Below are 11,014 nucleotides of genomic sequence, written 5' to 3'. Positions count from 1 at the left end.
TGTCCATAATAGGAATGACATTGGAAATATTCTATATGTTTATTTGTGATTCATTTAGAACTCTGGTAAAACACTTGTTCATGTATCTTACTAAATCTTTTTTTTTTTTTACTTTTAAAAATTACTTACTTTATATACCAACAACAATTTTCCTTCTCTCTTCTCCTCCCATCCCCTCTCCCACCTCCTTTCTACCTCCCTGCATCCACTCCTCAGAACGGTTAAGGCCTCTCACAGGAGTCAACAAAGCATGGCATATTAAGTTGAAGTAGGACCAAGCTCCTTTCCCCTGCATTAAGGCTGAGCAAGGCATCCTACCATAGGGAATAGGTTCCAAAAAGCTAACTCATGTGCCAGGGAGAGACCTTGGTCCAGTTGCTAGGGGCCCCACAAACAGACCAAGCTACATACTTGTCACCCTCATGCATAGGGCCTAGGTCAGTCTTATGCAGGCTGCCTAGCCGTGAGTCTAGAGTCCATGAGCTCCCATGAGCTTGGGTCAGCTGTCTCTGTCAGTGTCCCTAGTCATGATCTTGACCTCCACCTTGCTTATGTAATCCCTCCTCCCTCTCTTCAGCTGGACTCCCAAAGCTCTACCCACTGCTTGGATATGGATCTCTGCATCTGCCCCCATCAGTTACTGGATGAAGATTCTATGATGAGAATTAGGGTAGTCACTAATCTGATTACAGGAGAAGGCCAGCTCAGGTAACCTTTCCACTATTCCTAGTAATCTTAGCTGGGATCATCCTTGTGGATTCCTGGGAGTTTCCCTGGAAACAGTTTTCTCCCTAATCCCATAATGGCCCCCTAGGTCAAAATATCTCTTTCCTGTTCTCCATTTCAGTCCCTCCCCCAAACTCCACCATCCCAATCCCTCATGTTCTCCTCCCCTATTCTCTTCCCTCTAGCCCCCTCTGCCCTGTCCCCCAGTTTACCTCCGTGCTCTCATCTATTTCCCCTTCCTAGGGCAGTCCATGCATCTCTCTTAGTATCCTCCTTGTTACCTAGTTTCTCTAGCGCTGTGTATTGTAACCTGGTTATCCTTTGCTTTACATCTACTATCTACTTATGAGTGAGTACAAGCTGTGTTTGTCTTTCTGGATCTGGGTTACCTCACTCAGGATGATTTTTTCTAGTTCCACCCATTTGTCAGATAATTTCATGCTGTTGTTGATTTTTTACCACTGAGTAATACTTCATTGTGTAAATATACCACATTTTATTTATCCATTCTTCCATTGACAGGCATCTAGGTTGATTCCAGGTTCTGGCTATTAGGGATAATGCTGCTATGAACATAACTGAGCAAGTATCCTTGTGGTAAGATTGAGCATCATTTGTGGATATGCCTAAGCATGGTATCACTGGGACTTGAGATAGATTGATTCCCAATTATCTGAGAAACTGGCATACAGATTTCCAAAGTAGCTGTATAAGTTTGCACTTCTACAAGCAGTGGAGGAGTGTTCCCCTTTCTCTACATGCTCTCCAACATTAACTGTCATCTGTGTTTCTGATCTTAGGCATTCTGACGGGTGTAAGATGGTATCTCAGAGTCATTTTGATTTGCATTTCCCTGATGACTAAGAATATTGAGCAATTCCTTAAATGTCTTTCTGCCATTTGAGATTCTTCTGTTAAAAATTCTCTGTTTCGATCAATATTTTAAATCTAGTTTGAGTTCTTTATATATTTTGGAGATCAGCACTCTGTCAGATATGGGGTTTGATGGAGAAAGATCTTTTCCTATTCTGTAGGCTATCTTTTTGTCTTATTGACCATGTAATTCACCTTATAGGAGCTTCTCAGCTTCAGGAGGTCCCATTTATTAATTGTTGCTCTCAGTGTATGTGCTACTGGTGTTATATTCAGGAAGTAGTACCAATGCATTCAGGGCTACTTACTACTTTCTCTTCAATCAGGTTCAGTGTAACTGGATTTATGTTGAGGTCTTTGATCCATTTGGACTTGAGTTTTATGCATGGTGATAGATATAGATCTATTTATATTCTTCTATATGTCAGCATCCAGTTATGCCAGCATCATTTGCTGAAGATGTTGAAGATCATAGGTATGTGGATTTATGTCAGAGTCTTCAGTTTGATTCCAATGATCCATGTGTCTGATTTAATGCCAATACCAAGCTGTTTTTTAATTACTATAGCTCTATAGGAGAGCTTGAAGTCGGGGGTGGTGATGCCTCCAGAAGTTGCTTTATTGTACAGGATTGTTTTAGCTATTTTGGATTTTTTGTTTTTCAATATGAAGTTGAATATTGTTCTTTTGAGGTCTTTTGAATCTATAGATTGCATTTGGTAAGATTGCCATTTTTACTATGTTAATCCTACCTACCCATGAGCATGGGAGATCTTTCTGATATCTTCTTTAATTTCTTTTTTCAGGTACTTAAAGTTCTTGTCATACATGTCCTTCCCTTGCTGAGTTAGAGTTACCCCAAGGTATTTTATATTATTTGTGGCTATTGTAAAGGCTGATGTTTCTCTGACTTCTTTCTCAGCCTGTTTATCATTTGTGTATAGGAGGGCTACTGATTTTTTGAGTCAATCTTGTATCCTACCACATTACTAAAGTTGTTTATCAGCTGTAGGAATTCCAGGTTAGAATTTTTGGGGTCACTTATGTATACTATCATATCAACTGCAAAAAAGTGGAAGTTTGACTTCTTCTTTTCCAATTTTTATCCCCTTGATCTCCCTTTTTGTATTATTGCTCTATCTAGAACTTCAAGTACTATATTTAATACATATGAAGAGAGTGGACAGCCTTGTCTTGCTCCTGATTTTAGTGCAATCACTTTGAGTTTCTCTCCAATTAGTTTGATGTTAGCTGTCTGTTTGCTGTACATTACTTTTATTATGTTTAGGTATGCTCCGTATATCCCTGATCTCTCCAATACCTTTATCATGAAGGGCTGTTTCTCTACTGTGTGGAATAATTTGAGGAGTATTGTTGGTATTAGCTCTTCTTTGAAATTCGGGTAGAATTCTGTACTGAAACTATCTGGCCCTGTGCTTTATTTGGTTGGGAGACTTTTAATGACTGATTCTATTTCCTTAGATATTATGGATCTATTTAAATTATTTATCTGGTCTTGATTTAATTTTGGTGGGTAGTACCTATCCAGATAATTGTCCATTTCTTTAAGAATTTCCAATTTTGTGGAGTACAGGTTTTTGAAGTATGACCTAATGAGTCTCTGGATTTCCTCAGTGTATGTTGTTATGTCTCCCTTTTCATTTCTGATTTTGTTAATTTGGATGCTTTCTCTCTGCCTTTTAGTTAGTTTGGATAAGGGTTTGCTATCTTGTTGATTTTCTCAAAGAACCAACTCTTTGTTTCATTGATTTTTTTTTTTTTTCAGCTGAGGATCAAACTCAGGCAGGGCCTTATGCTTGCTAGGCAAGTGCTCTACCACTGAGCTAAATCCCCAACCCATCACTGATTCTTTGTATTGTTCTCTTTGTTTCTAATTTGTTGACTTCAGCCCTCAGTTTATTTACTGTGGTCTACTCCTCCTGGGTGAGTTTGCTTCTTTTTGTTCTAGAGCTTTCAGGTGTGCTGTTAAGTTGCTAGTATGGGATCTCCCCAAATTCTTTATGAGCACTGCTTTCATTGTGTTCCATAATTTTGGGTATGAAGTACATTCATTTTCATTGAATTCTAGGAATTCTTTAATTTCTTTCTTTATTTCTTCCTTGACATGGTGATTCAATTGAGTGTTGTTCAACTTCCATGAGTTTGTAGGTTTTCTGAATTTTGTGGTGTTGCTGAATTCTAACTTTAAGCCGTGGTGATCTGATAAGTTACAGGGGGTTATTTTAGTTTTTTTGTATGTGTTGAGATTTGCTTCGTGACCAAGCATGTGGTCAGGTTTAGAGAAGATTCCATGAGGTGCTGAGAAGAAAGTATATTCTTTTCTGTTTGAGTGTAATGTCCTATAGATGACTGTTAAGTCCATTTGAGTTATAACATCTGTTAGTTCCCTTATTTCTCTGTTAAGTTTCTGTCCGGCAGACCTGTCCATTGGTGAGAGTGGAGTGCTGAAGTCTCCCACTACAACTGTGTGATTTTAGCTTAAGTAATGTTTCTTTTAGAAATGTGGGTGCCATTGTATTTGGGGCATAAATGTTCATAACTGAGACTTCATCTTAATGCATTTTTCCTGTGATGAATATGAAATGTCCTTCTCCATCTCTTTTGATTAATTTTAGTTTGAAGTATATTTTATTAGATATAGGATAGCTACACCAGAATATTTCTTAGGTCCATTTGATTGAAAAAAACTTTTCCTAACCCTTTGCTCAGAGATAATGTCTGTCTTTGAAGTTGAAGTGTATACAGCAGAAGGATGGATCCTGTTTTCGTATACATTCTGTTAACCTGTGTCATTTTATAGGTGAATTGAGTCTATTGGTATTAAGAGTTATTAATGACCAGTGACCGTTAATTCCTGTTAATTTTTGGTTTTGGTAGTGGTGGTGGTATTGTGTCTGTGTTTCCCTTCTTTGGGATTTAATGGTATGAGGTTATCTATTGCCTGTGTTTTCATGGGTGCAGCTAACATCCTTGGATTAGAGTTTTCCTTCTAGTGCTTTCTTTAGAGCTGCATTTGTAGATAGGTATTGTTTAAATCTGGTTTTGTCATGGAATATCTTGTTTCCTCCATCTATCGTGATTGAAAGTTTTGCTAGGTATACTAGTCTGGGTTGGCATCCATGGTCTCTTAGTGTCTGCAAAACTTCTGTTCAGGCCCTTCTGGCTTTTAGAGTCTCTACTGAGAAGTTGAGTGTAATTCTGATAGGTCTGCCTTGATATGTTACTTGGCCTTTTTTCCTTTGCAGCTCTTAATATTATTTCTTTACTTTGCATGTTTAGTGTTTTGGTTATGATTGTGTTGAAGGGCCATTTTTTTTTGGTCCAGTCTACTTAATGTTCTGTAATATTCTTGTATCTTCAAAGGCATGTCCTTCTTGGTTGGGCAAGTTTTCTTCTATGATTTTGTTGAATATATTTTCTGTGCCTTTGAGCTGATATTTTTCTCCTTCTTCTATCCCTATTTTTCTTAGGTTTGATCTTTTCATACTGTCCCAGGTTTTCTGGATGTTTTGTGTTAATTTTTTGGATTTAACATTTTCTTTGACCAATAAATCTATTTCCTCTATCATATCTTCAATGCCTGAGATTCTCTCTTCCATTTCTTGCATTCTCTTGGTTATGCTTGCATCTGTAGTTCCTGTTTCTTCACCCAGCTTTTCCATTTTCAGAATTCCTTTGGTTTGTGTTTTCTTTGTTGCCTCTATTTCAATTGTCAAGTCTTGAACTGTTTCCTTCACCTGTTTAATTTTTTTTCTTGACTTTCTTTAAGAGACTTACTGATTTCTTCCAACTTTTTGTTTGTCTTTTCCTCGATTGCTTTAAGAGAATTTTCATTTCCTCTTTAAGGGCCTCTATCATCTTCATAAAGTTATTTTTAAGGTTGTTTTCATCTGCTTCATCTGCGTTAGGATGTTCAGATCTTGAGGTTGTAGAACCATTAGGTTCTGGTGGTACCATATTGCTCTTTATGTCATTGAATGTATTCTTACACTGCCCTCTACCCATCTGGGTTTGGAGTAATTACAGGTACAGGTGTTGGTTCTTCCTCTAGTCGATCCAGGTAGTGCCTGTGCCTCCGGGTCACTCTGCCTCCAATTGGTGCAGCTAGTGTCTGTGCCTCTAGTGGCCACCAAAACCTCAGGGATGGTGTGTGTGTGTGTGTGTGTGTGTGTGTGTGTGTGTGTGTGTGTGTGTGTGTGTGTGTGATAGGATGAGTTCTGTGTGTTTGGAGGGCAGAGTGGGACTGGAAGTTTACAGGGTCCAATGGATGGCAGGAGTCTTACTTGGTGACAGGCTACTGGGGCTATGATGGGTGGGGGAGGGGCACAGGATGTGCCCCAGAGTCTAAGGCTTAAAGAGTGGGGCTATGCAGCCCACCTCTTCCTCCAATCATTGGAGGTGGAGCCTGTGCCTCCAGGGACCTCTGATGCTGTAGGGTATGGTGGAGGTCTATCTTACTAGTTTTCTAACTTGACTTTTTAAAATTTTCAGTTTAAGAGTTCCTTAATACCCTATACAAAGTCTAGCATTATATATGTGCATTAAATTTTTACTTCAGAGTGTAGCATGCCTTTTTCTTATCTTAACCAGGTCTTTGAGCAAAAGTGTGAGTTTTTATGAGGTTCAATTTATTTGTCTATTTTAATAAATTTTTATTTTAGTAGCATGTCTAAAAGAATTCTTCACTGAGCCTTGGGATGCAAATCCTTTGGTCCTTTCTAGAAGTCTTGTTGTTTTATATGTTGCATTTATCTATGTGTGCCCTTTGGGGTAAATACTTGTATATGGTGTAAAATTTGCACTGAGATCATCAGTTTTCTTGTGGATGGCCAAGTACAACAAAGCCATGTGTTAAAACAAACAGTGCTATTATCTCTCACTGGCCTCTGTAGCTTTGTTCCAGTTGGCAGACAGGGCCTGTGAATATGTAGTAGTTGGATATCTTCTCTCCAGGTGTCACCAAGCCCCCTCGATCCCACAACCCACATATAAAATAACCACTCGGACGCTTATATTATGTATAAACTGTATGGCCATGGCAGGCTTCTTGTTATCTACTTCTTCTCTCTTAAATTAACCTGTTTCTGTTAATCTATAACTTACCACGTGGCTCGTGGCTTACCTGTACCTTACATCTTGCTTGTCATGGCAGCGGCTGGCAGCTCTCTCCGCCTCTGGCTTCCACTTCCCAGATGAATATCTATTCTAGAACTCTCCATTCTGCTGTATATATGTGCCTATCTTTCCACCAACATTAGCATTGGTCACTACAGCTAGAATAAAGATTTCAATATCAGGTGGATTGACCTTTACCTTTTCAGAATTACTTTAGCCATTCTTTTTTCAATATTTTATTCATCCCCCTCTCATCCTTACTCCCCCATCCCCCCACCCCTACCTAATCCCCCCCAACCCATCCTCCATTCTCTCCTCCAAAGGGTAAGTTCTCCCATGGGGGAACAGCAAAATCTGGTACATTCAGTTGAGGCAGAACCAACCTCCCCCCTGGCCATAGCCCCTTGGAGGCATCAAGAGTAAGCAAGGTGTCTGCGCATAGGTAATGAGATCCCCAAAGCCAGCTCATGCACCAGGGATAGATCCTGGTCACACTGCCAGGGGCCCATAAAACAGACCCAGTTACACAATTGTCTCCCGTATACAGAGGGTCTAGTCCGGTCTCATGCAGGTTCCACAGCTGTTGGTCTAAAGTTCATGAGTTCCTAGGAGCTTGGTTCAGTTGTCTCTGTAGATTTCCCCATCATGATCCTGACCCCCCCCTGCTAATATAATCCCTCTTGCCTAATAATTGCTGTTCCTCTCAAGATAGAGTCTGCCCCTTTGAAGGACTCTGTTTTGCCTATGATTTAATGACAAAACAATTTCCTAGAATATACTTTTTCTCAGCCCTCATTAAGCTAAAACTGAAGGCAGCAATGTCTTTCTCATTAATTATGTTTGTCCTGTGGTGCTTATTTCTCAAGGAATTAAAAGTATCAGTGAAGTCAACATCAACACTGACATAGTTTTCCACACTCCATCACTAAAAATAAATTGTTTCTGACGAGCTTCTCTGTGATGACACAAACCTGCTGAGAGTCACTGATAGAAGACCAATGGAGTGCTCTACTGATGGGCTGGGGATGTAAGGTGTTTGTTTTCCTCTGTGGGTTACATTGTGACATAACACATTACATATACAAAAACGAACAAAATGGTGAAGCAAAAATCCCATCACATGATATAATTCAATAGCTAGTTTTTAGTAGCCTGGGGTTGTGACTATTGCTCAAAATTAAAGTGTTTTCCTAGCATATATACAGCCCTGAGTTCAATATTCTACAGTGCCAAAGGTCTTTTTGAATGACCTCAAACAACCTTCAATAATTCACATTTGTAATCCGTAGCAGTATCATGTGCATCTGTATTTCTCTCTCTCTCTCTCTCTCTCTCTCTCTCTCTCTCTCTCTCTCTCTCTCCCCCCCCCTCTGTGTGTGTGTGTGTGTGTGTGTGTGTGTGTGTGTGTGTGTGTGTGATGGGTTGCTTGAGAGCTTCAAAACTGGTCCTTTTCCCTGGAAGTTTCTGCTTCCTCCATAGGCTTTGTATCTTTCTTCATTCTTTATATATCAAATGTTGGGACTTCATCTTGCTAAGCCAGGGAAGTTCTGGTGTCTTCTGTATAGTGATATTTTATTTGTACTGAAATGTGATTTTATTTGTATATTAGTAAAGTTGCCTTGGGGTCAGAGCAAGCCAGAGCAGAAGCTGGGCAGTGGTGGTGCACACCTTTAATCCCAGCACTTGGGAGGCAGAGCTAGGCAGGATCTCTGTGTGTTCAAGGGTACAGCCAGCATGGCAACACACACCTTTAATTTCAATACCAACCATAGAAGACCTGGAGGTCTGTACAGACAGGCAGTGATGAGGAGGTCATGTGGCTGGGTTTACAACCAATGAGAAGGCAGAACAGAAAGTTTATATAAAAGACAGGACACAGGAAGTACACAGGCTCAGGCGGAGAGGAAAGACAGAGCAGCAGTGAAGGGTAAGGTTTTCAGCTCTCAGCTATTGCTCTGACCTCTCGGCTTTTAACTCTACAATTGGCTCTGTGTTTCTTATTTAACAAGACAGTTACATCTACACTTCTGTAGGCTATTGGCCTGTCAGTTATAACAAGAAGTTATAAGCTATAAGCTGTGTTCTGAAAGGCTCTGGACTGGTTCTTATCTAAAATGCCTAGGAGCAATTCCAGAAGGATCTAAACAATCCTCATTCTTTTAAACCCTCTTACCAGGCCTGGAGAATTCAATAGTGTGAATCTAGCTGATGCTCCAAGCTTTCCCTGTTGCTGGCTCAGTATTTTATCTTCTTGTATTTGTTAATCAGTAATGAATCACCAGTATGAGGTCTAGGTTGAAAGTTGTTCCATTGTTACAGGGTCCTTCATAGGTGCATATTAAGGAAAGAAAATCTTTAGTAGAGGCCTGTGAGCTCTCTGTTCTCACGACTGAGCTATGCAGTGAGTGGGTTGGTCGTCTCTATCATTGATTTAAGTCTTCCTTTCTCTCACTCCTCTTGCCTTTCCACTCTGGAGTGATGCAGTGGGAAGTGTACTTCTTCCATCTCAGACTGACTAGCTTCTGGAACTGTGAGTCCAGTAAATTTCCATTATCCATATAATTCAACGAGTCTCTAATATTCTACTGTAGTAAAACAAAACAGACTCATGTGATTGCAGAAATGGCCTAAAGCAGACCAACATCCCCATGAAACATCAGAACTGCCACCAAGACTTAAAAACACAGGATGCGCAGTTGATTTTGGATTTCAAATGAACAATGTATTTTTAATCTTTTAGTATTTCTCATATAATATTTACATCACATCACTAAGATTGTGCTGTTTATCTGAAATCCACATTTTAAATTGTTATTCTGTTTTATACATGGCAACCTTAACATATGATATGCCAAGTTCCCCAACTATCCATACCTAGCTAACAGATGAAAATTCCTACAAATTGATATTCAGATGTGCCTGTCTCTGTAACATGGGGGTGAAGAACTGATTCAGGCTTGGAAGGAGAACATTGGTCTGTGCTTCACTGGGTAGAGTATGGATCATGACTACACACAAGCAAGAGTGATTCAAAATGTGGTCTCTACTCCCACGAAATGGCTCAGAGCATCAAAATGTTTCCTGACAATCTTGACACCCCGGGTTTGATCTCCTAGAACCAGCTCCTACAGGTTGTTCTTTGACTGTTACACACCACACATGCTCTGTGGCATGAGCACACACACACACACACACACACACACACACACACACACACGTGCATAAAATACTTAGTATGTAATCAGAAGGTTTTTCTCTTTTGAAGAAGTATAGTCTATCTCTAGTTCCATAAGAAAAACACAAGTATTGACGGGAAAGATGTCCATATGCACCATATGAAAAGCCATCAGGTATTATTCCATAGTCAGCAATACTTGGCAGAATGGATGAAAGTTTAAGCATGATGGCACTGAATCATAGAAGTTGAAGTTTCAAACTACATGAATGCATGTTACCTTTATACTTAATAGGTCAATAGAGGAAAAACAAAGGTTGTTACTGATTAAAAAAGATATTGTAAGTATTAAACTGTTACCACATGATTTTTTTTTTTTTAAGAAAGGTTGGACCTAAAGTGAAAATGTCATGGGAAGTGAAAACTTACCTCTTATAAGATATCCATTTTGTGAGGCAAACTCTTTATATGATAGTTATTAAAAAAATAATAAGTCATGTGGTAAAAATCATCAAAAATGTGGAGCATGAACGTGTCTCAGAACCTTTTTCTTGCATAGACTACTAATTGCAACAGCTATGACCAGAATTAAATGATTAAAAAATAGAGAAATAAGAAAACTACAGGTTATTGCTGGGCAGTGGTGGCACACAACTTTAATCCCAGCACTCGGAGACAGAGCCAGGCAGATCTCTGTGAGTTCGAGGCCAGCCTCGTCTACCAAGTGAGTTCCAGGAAAAAGACACTACATAGAGAAACCCTGTCTCAAAAAAAACAAAAAAGAAAGAAAGAAAGAAAGAAAGAAAAAGAAAAAGAAAAAAGAAAACTACAGGCTATTAAAATGAACAAAATAAAATTTTGATTTTAACATATGTAAACAAAAACTTTTATTACAGCAGAAAGGTATGTCAACCTAGATTTCTCATATTTATTCATAAAAAGAAGACAGCATTCTTCTATCAATTATGTTTTATTTGAAAATGAATTCCTGGCTCAAATACATTGACCATGTGCTGGCCTCTTATTCTAGATCCAGAAAGTTATTTATTAATCTATCAAAACTATATGTATTTATCATGAACACCTAGGTCAAAAAAGTAATAT

Source organism: Onychomys torridus, chromosome 4 (assembly GCF_903995425.1).
Source record: "Onychomys torridus chromosome 4, mOncTor1.1, whole genome shotgun sequence".
Lineage (NCBI taxonomy): Eukaryota > Metazoa > Chordata > Mammalia > Rodentia > Cricetidae > Onychomys > Onychomys torridus.
The sequence above is the reverse complement of the archived record's forward strand: the minus strand, read 5'-3'. Positions refer to the sequence as shown.